At 39.1% G+C, this 9862-nt stretch overlaps 1 pseudogene; it reads left to right on the top strand.

Annotated features, from left to right (window-relative positions):
• The first annotated feature begins 8222 nt into the window (after window positions 1-8222).
• Window positions 8223-9639, top strand: LOC133755207 (helicase POLQ-like; annotated as a pseudogene).
• The last annotated feature ends 223 nt before the right edge of the window (window positions 9640-9862 follow it).

Raw genomic sequence — 9862 nt, 5'->3', positions numbered from 1 at the left:
ATTGCAGCTTGGAAAGCCAGCAGTGGGCCACGGTCCACTCACCTCCAGGGACGTAACAAGTTCAAGGACATTTTTTACTCAAATGTTCTACTCTCTTCCTCTTTCTGGGTCAGGTGGTGATCACATGGCATCTGGTCAAGATCTGTGTGTAGAGAATGCTGTTTCTAGTTAAGCAGAGGCTTGTCCTGGTGTCAGCAAGGGGATTTGGCAGAACTAGGGCCAGCGCCATGGTTCACTTGGTTAGTCCTCTGCCTGCAACACTGGCATCCCATATGGGCACTGGGTTCTAGTCCCAGTTGTTCCTCTTCCAGTCCAGCTCTCTGCTGTGGCCCGGGAAGGCAGTGAAGGATGGCCCAAGTGCTTGGGCCCCTGCACCCACGTGGGAGACCAGGAGAAGCACCTGGCTCCTGGCTTCGGATTGGCACAGCACCGGCTGTAGCAGCCATTTGGGGAGTAAACCAATGGAAGGAAGACCTTTCTCTCTGTCTCTCTCTCTCTCTCACTGTCTGTAACTCTACCTGTCAAATAATTTAAAATGAAAAGGGCAAAACTAAAAGCCACAGGGCAAGGCAGAGAGAGGTTCCTGCTCCTCTCTTGGAGAGAGTCCCGCTGGCCCCTACTTTTCTATAAACTTTTGTTTTCCTTTCCTTGCACACCATCACCTCTTCAACCTGCAGAGTTGCTGCATGGTTCACAGCAAGGGGCACCTGAACAGGGACCTGACGAGGAAGGATCACCTCAAACAAATGAAAATGAAAAGTTTAATGGAGAAGAAGGCTGCCCAAACATCCAGTCATGACCATAACTTTTGTGAATGGAGTTTTTCTTTACCCAGAGTAATGGGGTAGGATTTAAAGATCGAGACTAAACAATATTGTAAAGTTTTAAAACAATTCTTGAAAGGGAGAGGAATCATTGTATCAGAAAAATTTTACAGGAATTTTTCTCAACAGTAATATTATATATTCCTAGATTTCCAAAGCATGAAACTAGATATCCAAGGGAAAAGGTTGGGGATTTGTTTAAAAAGGAATAGAATTCACTTCTGATTTTTTTATGCAGTGGATGAAATGTGAAATCCAATGAGTTAAAGAAATCCATATATAACTTGGAAGAAAAACATACCTGTGAAACAGAGATTTAGAAGAGAAACCAAAGAAAATATTATAACTAAAGAAGTTAATGTCAAATAAGAAATGCAGTGGAATTCTTAACAACATACTTGTGAAGCAGAAGAAAAAGTATTTGAGTGGGAAGGTAAATCTTAGGAAATGTCATGGATTAAAAAAAAAGGATGAAATTGGAAGTTAAAAACTTTTTGATGGGATACTATCAAATGACCCAACATATAGGTCTTTGGATTTTCTGAAAGTATGGAAAGAGAGAATAGATTGGAAGGTGTATTCAGTGAAGTAATTATGGAAAAGTCCCCTAACCTGGAGAAAGAAAGGTACACTTAAGTACAGGAAGCACACAGAACTCTTAATACACATGACAGAAAAGATTTCCACCATGATACTTTGCAGTCAAACTTTCAACAGTAAAGCATTAATAAAAATTATCAAATGTACACAAGAGAAACATGATTACCTTCAGAAACATATCCAATTAGACACAGGTGATTTCTCATCAGAAACTCTACAGGCTAGGAGAGAATGCAGAGACTGTCACCCCTGAATACTATATCCTGCAAAGCTCTCATTTATGAATGAAGGTGAAAAAAGAACTCTCCATAACAAACAGAAATTGAAAGAATATGTCACCAGGGGCTGGTGCTGTGGCATAGTGGGTAAAACCACCATCTGCAGTTCCAGCATCCCATGTGGGTGTCGGTTCAAGTCTCGGCTGTTCCACTTCCAATCCAGCTCTCTGCTATGGGCCTGAAAAAGCAGCAGAAGATGGCCCAAGTCCTTGGGCCCCTGCACCTGTGTGGGAGACCTTGAAAAAGCTCCTGGCTCCTGGCTTCAGAATGGCTCAGCTCTAGCTGTTGAGGCCAACTGTGGAGTGAACCAGCAGATGGACAACCTCTCTCTCTACCTTTCCTTCTCTTTGTGTGTAACTCTCATTTAAAGACACAAAGAAGGGTACTATGCTATAATTAAGGGATCAATTTAACAGGAAGACATGACTATAATAAACATCCAATATATACACCAATGCCAGAGCACCAGGCTATTTAAAATAATATTTAATTGACATAAAGAGAAACATGGAGTCCAATAATGGAGGACTTCAACATCTGGTTTCATCAATCGTCTGATCAACTTGACAGAAAACCAACAAAGAAATATGAGAGCTAATCAACACTATGGACCAGGGCCAGCACAGTGGTGCAGCAGGTTAATGCCCTGGCCTGAAGCGCCGGCATCTCATATGGGTGCCGGTTCTAGTCCCAGCTTTTCCTCTTCTGATTCAGCTCTCTGCTGTGGCCTGGGATAGCAGTGGAAGATGGCCCAAGTCCTTGGGTCCCTGCACCCACGTGGGAGACCCAGCAGAAGCTCCTGGCTCCTGGCTTCAGATCGGTGCAGCTCTGGCCATTGCAGCCCATTGGGGAGTGAACCATCAGATGGAAGACTTCTCTCCCTCTGCCTCTCTTCTCTCTGTGTGTAATTCTGACTTTTAAAAAAATAAATAAATCTTTTAAAAAAACCACTATGGTAGTTAGAAACGTGACAGGGGATTCCAATACAATCCCATCAAAGTGGCATATACCAATGCCATCTCACTAGTCCAAGTGATCAATTTCAGTTCACAATTGATCATATTGATAGGTCTAAGAGTCAAAGGGATCACACAAACAAGACTAGTGTCTGCTAATACTAACTGATAAAACCAAAAAGGGAGAGAATAATCCAACATGGGAAGCGGGATACACAGCAGACTCATAGAATGTCAGATGTCTTAAACAGCACTCTGGCCTCAGAATCAGCCCCTAAGGCATTTAGATCTGGCTGAAGAGCCCATGAAAGTATTTTAGGCATAGAAAGCCAAGACACTCTGGCAAAAAAAGAAGACCTAAATGAAAGATCTCTGCGAGTGAGATCCCAGTGGAAAGAACAGGGCCATCAAAAAGGAGGTACCTTTCTCTGAAGGGAGGAGAGAACTTCCACTTTGACTATGACCCTATCGGAATAAGATCAAAGCCAGAGACCCTAAAGGCTTCCATAGCCTTGGCAACTCATGACTAGAGCCTAGGGAGATTACTGACGCCATAAACAAGAGTGCCAAATTGTTAAATCAACAACAGGAGTCACTGTGTACTTATGTCACATGTGGGATCTGTCCTTAATGTGTTGCCCAATGTGAAATGAAGCTATAACTAGTATTAAAACAGTATTTTTACACTCTCTGTGTCTGTGTGGGTGCAAACTGATGAAATCTTTACTTAGCATATACTGAATCGATCTTCTGTATATAAAGATAATTGAAAATGAAAAAAAAAAAACCTGGTGTTAAGTTGGAAATTGCATAGAAAATTAATCAATTTTTTAAAAATATCATGTAGGATCTCTGTCTTTAATGTGCTGTACACTGTTATTTAATGCTATAAGTAGTACTCCAACAGTATTTTTCACTTTGAGTTGCTATGTGGGGGCAAACTGTTGAAATCTTTACTTAATATATACTAAACTGATCTTCTGTATATAAAGAGAATTGAAAATGAATCTTGATGTGAATGGAATGGGAGAGAGAGCAGGAAAGGGGAGGGTTGTGGGTGGGAGGGAAGTTATGGGGGGGAAGCCATTGTAATCCATAAGCTGTACATTGGAAATTTATATTCATTAAATAGAAGTTAAAAAAAAAACCACTATGGACCAAATGGACTGAACAGATATCTACTGAATATTTCACAGTTGCAGAATACACATTCTTTTCATCGCTATATGGAACCTTCTCCAGGATAGACTATATGCTAGGCTGTAAAGCAAGTCTCAGCAAACCCAAATTATTGAAATCATACCATGTGTCTTTTCTGACCACAATGGGATAAAGCTGGAAATTTAGATTGTAAGAATCTCTAGAAAATATGCAAATATATGGAGACTGAATAACACAATATTGAATGATGAACAGTGATTCACAGAAGCAATCAAATGAGAAACCAAAGAATTCTTGGAAATGAATGAAGCTGACAATACAACATGCAAAACTTAAGAAACGGGGCCAGCACTGAGCTGTAGTGGGTAAAAGCTGTTGCCTGCAATGCCAGCATCCCATATGGGCACCAGTTAAGAGTCCTGGATGCTCCTTTTCTGACCCAGCTCTCTGCTGTGGCTTGGGCAAACAGTGGAAGGTGATCCAAATCCTTGGGCCACTGCACCCACGTTGGGGACCCAGAAGATGCTCCTGGCTTCTGGTTTAGGATCAGCACATCTCCAGCCATTGTAGACATCTGGAGAGTGAACTAGCAGATGGAAGACCTCTCTCTCTCTGCCTTTCAAATAAATAAATAAATCTTAAAAAGAAAAAAAAACAAGAAAGCAGAACTGAGATTCAAAAAACAATGATACAAAATTGAAAATAGATCTACCACATGACCTAGCAATCCTAGTCCTGAGAATTTACCCAAATAAAATGAAATTGGCATATGAATAGTCCATGTTTACTGAAACTCAGTTCACAAAAACCAAGATATAGAATCAACCCAGATGTCCATCAATTGATGACTGTATTAAGAAATTGGGTACATATACAGTATGTAATCTTAGATTTAAAAAAGAATGAAATCACTAATCCACTGTTGGTGGGAAGGCAAACTGGTAAAGCTACTCTGGAAGACAGTCTGGAGATTCCTCTGAAACTTGAATATAGCCCTACCACACAACCCAGCCATTCCACTCCTTGAATTTTACCCAAAGGAAATTAAATTGGCAAATAAAAGAGCTGTCTGCACCTCAATGTAAAAAAAAAATAATAAAATTCGGTCATTTGCAACAAAATGGAGGAATCTGGAAAACATGCTGAGTGAAATAAGCCAGTCCCAGAAGGACAAATATCATATGTTCTCCCTGATCGGTGACAACTGAGCACCTAAAAGGAAACCTGTTGAAGCAAAATGGAAACTATGAGAAACAATGTCTTGATCAGCCCTTGTCCTGACTGTCGAGGAGCAACTTACTATTTTATTCCTTTTAGTATTTTTTTCTCCTACTTAATACCATTGGTTGAACTCTTTAATTAACACACAATTGTTCTTAGGTGTTTAAATTTAACTGAAAAGTAAGCCCTGTTAAATATAAAAGTGGGAATAAGAGAGGGACGAGATGTACAATTCGGCACATGTTCACTTGGACTACCCCTAATGGTAGAGCTAGAAATGTGCCAGTAGATTGCAATTCAATCCCATCAAAGTGGCATGTACCAATACTATCTTACTTGTTAAAGCAATCACTTTAAGTTCATAATTGATCAAAAAGATAGGATTGTCAAAGGGATCACATAAATAAGACCAGTGTCTTCAAATAATAATTGATAGAATTAAAAAGGAGAATAATCCTACATGGAAAGCAGTATAGACAGCAGACTCATAGAATAGCACATGCCTTAAACAGAACTCTGGCCTCAGAATCAGCTGTTAAGGCATTCGGATCTGGCTAAAAAGCTCATGCGAGTTTCACAGGCATGGAAAGCCAAGACACTGTGGCAAAATCAATCAATCAATCAATCAATCAATGACCTAAATGAAAGATCTCTGTGAGATCCCAGCAGAAAGAGCACATCAAAGAAGGAATTACCTTTCTCTGAAGGGAGGAGAGAACTTCCACTTTGAATATGGCCTTGTTTAAATAAGATCAGTTTCTGAACTCAAGAGGCTTCCATAGCCTTGACAGCTCATGACAAGAGTCTTGTGTGATTACTGACATCATAAATAAGAGTGTCAATTGTTAAATCAACAACAGGAGTCACTGTGCACCTGCTCCCCATGTAGGACCTCTGTCATTAATGTGTTGTACTATGCAAAGTAATGGTAAAACTACTACTGAAACAGTACTCTATACTTTGTGTGTCTGTGTGGGTGCAGTATGTTAAGATCTTTACTTAGTATATACTAAGTTGATCTTCTGTATATAAAGCGAATTGAAAGTGAATTGTGATGAAGAATGGGACGGGTGTGGGAGATGAGATGGTTGCAGGTGGGAGTGAGGTAATGGGGGGAAAAGCCACTATAATCCAAAAGTTTTACTTTGATAATTTATATATATTAAACAAAAGTTGGAAAAAATTTAATTATTCAATAGAAAAATCTATATTCCATATGAAGCAGTACAATATTTCTCCAAAGATATTGGGATAAATTATTCTCAATGTAATTTTTAAAGCCATGAGTAACAAATTAAAGCATATCAGTATTACACATCAAAGTAAATTAATGCAACAAAGTAGTGTATTCATTTAACAGAGATGCTATAATACTATGTTATAGAGAGGGCAACTTAACAGAAATTTATTTTCTCATGATTCTGTAGAATGATGGTTTAAGAACGAGATGCTGGGGTTGGCACTGTGGCTTAGTGGGTAAAGCTGCCATCTGCTGTGCGGGCATTCCATATGGGCACCAGTTAGAGTTCTGGTTGCTCCACTTCCCATCCATCTGCTATGGCCTGGGAAAGCAGTTAGAAGATGAAGATGGTCCAAGTCCTTGAGACCCTGTACCTGCTTGAGAGACCCGGAAGAAGATCCTGGCTCCTGATCAGTGCAGCTCCAGCCATTGTGGCCAATTGGGTAGTGAGCCAGCAGATGGAAGACCTATCTCTGCCTCTCCTCTCTATGTTTAACTCTGACTTTGAAATAAATAAATAGATCTTTAAATTAAAAAAACAAAACAAAACAAGGTGCTTGCAGATTTCATTTTTTTCTGAGGTCTTTTCCATTTAAGAATAGCCAACTTCTCACGATGTCCTCATATGGCCTCTTCTTTGTATGCTCTCATCACTGGTTTCTCCCCGACAAAGACCAAGTTGAATGGGATTAAGGCCCACCTATAGAATCTCAATCAACCTTAATTATCCATTTGAAGGTTCTATTTCCAAATGCAGACACATGGAGTTTAACATATCCAAATACAGATTTGGGGAGGTACACTCCTTAGTCTATGACACTGAGTGAAACAATCAATAGGAGCACTACAATTAAATACTTAAAATGTTTTATGGTTGTACACATTTAACATAGAATTTAGGGTATCAGTTAAGATGCCTATGAATCACACTGGAGTACTTAGGTTTGATGCCCACTCTAGCTCCTGATTCCTACTTCCTGCATCCGAATAACCTAGTAATCTGTGGGGATGGCTCACGGAATTAGGTTCTTGCCACACACAGTAAAGATGCTGATTGAACTCCCAGCTCATGGATTGAGGCAAGCCCAGCCCCAGCCATATTCCCATACATTGCAGTTATCTGGGAAGTAAACCCATAAGCAAGACTTCTCTCTCCCTCCCTATCTCTAACTATCTATCTACCTACCTACCTACCTATATCTACCTACCTACCTACCTATATCTACCTACCTACCTTCCTATATCTGTGTGGAAGTGTGTATGTCTTCTCTCCCTCCCAAATCAATAAATTAAATTTAAAAGGATACACAATAAAAACATTAATCATAAAAAGCTCAATTGGATGCCTTATTTAGCAGCAAAGTATCAAGAAGAAATAGAAGACCAGAGATATTAAGAGACTTTTTGTCATAATAAATAATATTTCATGATGATAACATAATTATGTCAGTATGCCTAAAAACAACCTCAAAGGACATGAGACAGAATTCACAGAAGAAAGAAATTTCAAAAATCAAATATTATCTGATAATTGATACTCAGTTTATAATATATGAAATAATCAATCAAAATGTGAGTGACAAAATGTTGACCTAATTAGTATTTTTAGACCACCCTGTGCAACACACACAAAGACAGCACATATACTGACCCATAAATAAGACTAAAATCACAAATTATTCTACCTAATCACATGGCATTAGTTACAAATTGATAACAAAGAAGAAATCCAGACCTGATTGGATGAGGAAAGGCTGGGCACCTATGCTTGTGCCCTGTCTGATGTACCTGGGCATTAACTTGAGGTGTTTTAGCAATGTTGGCTGGAGATTCCAGCACAGTGTGCCCCTGTAACTACTTCCACCCCACCTCCCATTGTCCTCTTGAGCATGGTGGCTGGGTCATTAGGGATGACAAAGTGGCAGATCTCTCAACCCATGTCATGGATAAAGGTGGTTCCCACATCCACAGGCAGGTGTCTGTCTGAAATAGAAATGCTCCAATAATTTTTGCCACCTAGCTGTGGAGCTCAAGGCAGGTGATAATAAGGGGGAGGAGGAGATGGTGGCACAGCACCAGAGGTGGAAAACTGTGGGCTATGCAACTGATTGAGCATAATGACAGTGAAGACATGTTTGGTGATTATGACAGCTTTACTGAAAACTTTTTACGTTATGTTGATGACCTGGAACAAAAATATATGGAACTTCCTGAACATAGGAAACACATTACAGACTTTGCCACTGGTGATCTTTATTAAGAAAGTAATGAAAACAAACTCAGCATCCCCACTGTGGGTAACTTTACTGAATTAAAACCTGATGAGCTTTGCCACATGCAGCTGTTATAGAAAGCTCAATGATTTCATACTATTTCACTAGCTTGGGCTAAATGTTAGGGGCTCTCACCACATCCAGGAATAAAGCTGGAGAAATACTACTGGGGTCCTCCTGCTAACCAGAGCCACCCTTAACCTTTTATTCCCAGAAATGAGATTCCTTTTACTAGCTTTGAATAATGTGATTACATCCAGGGCATCATATTCAGAAAAGTTAGTGTAATTTCAACGTTAAATGCATTCTTTGTGGAAAAATTGGCCTGTTGTTCTTGAATTTCTCTGATAAGTTATTAATATCAATCTTTATAAAATATAGTACAATGACTTTTGTGTCAAAATGTTTGTCTTAAATTTAGTATTTCATATCAGCACCTAAATATATGTATAAATGTTCCATGTTAAAGTGTAAAAGAATCTACAATAAATTATTTTTTCCACTTGAAAAAAAAAAACTGATGAGCACACAAAGAACCAGAATAGACCTAAAGATATCCCTGTTGAAAATGGAACTGGTTTTTTGTCACATATGCCTTCCTCACAGGTTTTATACTTTGATAATTTGCAGAACTCTTCAAATGATTTCGGGGGTCAGTGACCTAAAGAAAGGGATTGGAATGTAACCTGTCTCAAGACTGGAAATGAAGAATTGTCCCTTAATCACATAGAAGCAACCCCAGCAAAATGATTAGTTCTCTCCTAAAGTCAGAACAAATTCAGATAAGAATAGGAGAAAAAGTATTAAAGATCATCTAAAATGTGCCATGACTGGAAATGTCAAGGCCCAAATACCAGTATTTTCTAGGAATAACAGCTGAAAGAGACTCTCCTATCTGAAGAAATTAATGTTGCTAAGAAAACAACTGAATCATCATCAGATACCTTGGTCCTTTCTATTCATTACTCAGCAAAGTGAGACCTTTATGTTCAGTTCAAAGGAATTGAAAAGCTATATGGTAGTACTTTTTGCTGGAATGAAAACAAGATTTCTGATTGCTATCATAGTATTAGTACACATCAGTAGAAATAAAGGCTTTTAAGGTCATATTTCTTGAAAACAAATCAAAAGAGCAATTGTCTCTCAGCCTTCCATAAATATTCTGCTAGTACTAAAACCCTCCCTGTGACTCCCTTCAACAGTCACACTTCTCAAACCAGTTATCCTTGCTGTCTCTCATTCCTCATCTCAAATAATTCTCCAGCTTAATCCAGTTATGGGTTCTGTGCTCTTAGGATTTAATGACCAG

Source organism: Lepus europaeus, unplaced genomic scaffold (genome assembly GCF_033115175.1).
Source record: "Lepus europaeus isolate LE1 unplaced genomic scaffold, mLepTim1.pri SCAFFOLD_3_1, whole genome shotgun sequence".
Lineage (NCBI taxonomy): Eukaryota > Metazoa > Chordata > Mammalia > Lagomorpha > Leporidae > Lepus > Lepus europaeus.
Note: the sequence above shows the minus strand (reverse complement) of the source record. Positions and strands in the feature narration are given on the sequence as shown.